Source organism: Impatiens glandulifera, unplaced genomic scaffold, assembly GCF_907164915.1.
Source record: "Impatiens glandulifera unplaced genomic scaffold, dImpGla2.1, whole genome shotgun sequence".
In the NCBI taxonomy this organism is placed as follows: Eukaryota; Viridiplantae; Streptophyta; class Magnoliopsida; order Ericales; family Balsaminaceae; genus Impatiens; species Impatiens glandulifera.
The window spans coordinates 1-1,001 of record NW_025919578.1 but is presented as its reverse complement, the minus strand read 5'-3'; the positions used below and the strand labels follow the sequence as shown (position 1 = coordinate 1,001).

General features: G+C 39.4%; 1 long non-coding RNA gene across 1 annotated transcript; it reads right to left on the bottom strand.

The window, feature by feature from the left end:
- Positions 1–83: 83 nt before the first annotated feature.
- LOC124918189 lies at positions 84–719 on the bottom strand. The gene is made up of 3 exons (XR_007097346.1): positions 519–719; positions 335–414; positions 84–179 (listed from the first exon to the last, which is right to left on the bottom strand). It is a non-coding gene; the product is annotated as an uncharacterized LOC124918189 (long non-coding RNA).
- Between the last annotated feature and the right edge of the window lie 282 nt (positions 720–1,001).

Sequence of the window (1,001 nt, the reverse complement as noted above, 5' to 3'; positions counted from 1 at the left end):
TACTACGAGAACTCAAAATGGGCCAAGAAGCCATATGTGGATGGACAATAAAGCACAAATGGTGACTTTACAAATAAAACTGACCATCGTTTCCACCAATTGACATGAGATATCGTTGTCCTACTAGAGCCATGGCATGCCCATACCTTGCACCAGGTCCAGGTCCTTGAACAACAACCCTGCAAAGTTTATTTATTATTTATTTAATGGTGGGGGTGGGGAGAGAGGAGAGGAGGTGGATATGTCAGATACATGTGCATATATACAGATGAAAAAGCATTCCTTTCTCTTCGTAATTATAAATGAAGTACAATCAAAAGCTAAAGAGTTCTACCTATGCCATCGTGGTTTTTGTTGTGTGAGATCAAGAACATGAAGATCCTCCGCTGACAAACCAGATGGACCAATTCCACCCTTAGAATTGTGAAGAAGGGTCAGTATGAACAACCGAATAGAAATTGGTAGCCAAACACCAAGTGCATAAATGATTAAAACAACTATGAAATACATCTAGCAACCTGAATAACCACCATGGTTCCAACAGCAGTTGCTACATGTGCAGCCCTTGGTGTAGGGGGTTCTCCGTGGGGTGTTATCCTGGTCCATCTCTTTGATTGACCATCATAGCAGTGTACATCTGCTGTAGCCCCCTGCTAACCCTGCAATTTATGCATAACCACAACTAATCAACAAATAGAAGCAGTTCCCATCTTGAAATCTACACCATCATCTTCTTCCACAAATAAAACATTCAGAAGTCAGAATCATAGAACATGTGAATTCTTGTATCTGATTCCTGAATTTGTAAACTCTATCTGTCACTTACCGCATGCTTCTACTTTTGAATATAAACTTAAACTGAATTATGCTTTTCAAAAAATCTGCGGTATCAAGCCAGATTATAACTTACAGGGGCTTGGAAGTTGGAACCATTAAGTTGTGTTTAATAACTTTCAGAGCAGTTTCATTTTTCAAGCCCAGAAAGTGTAAAGTATGCATAA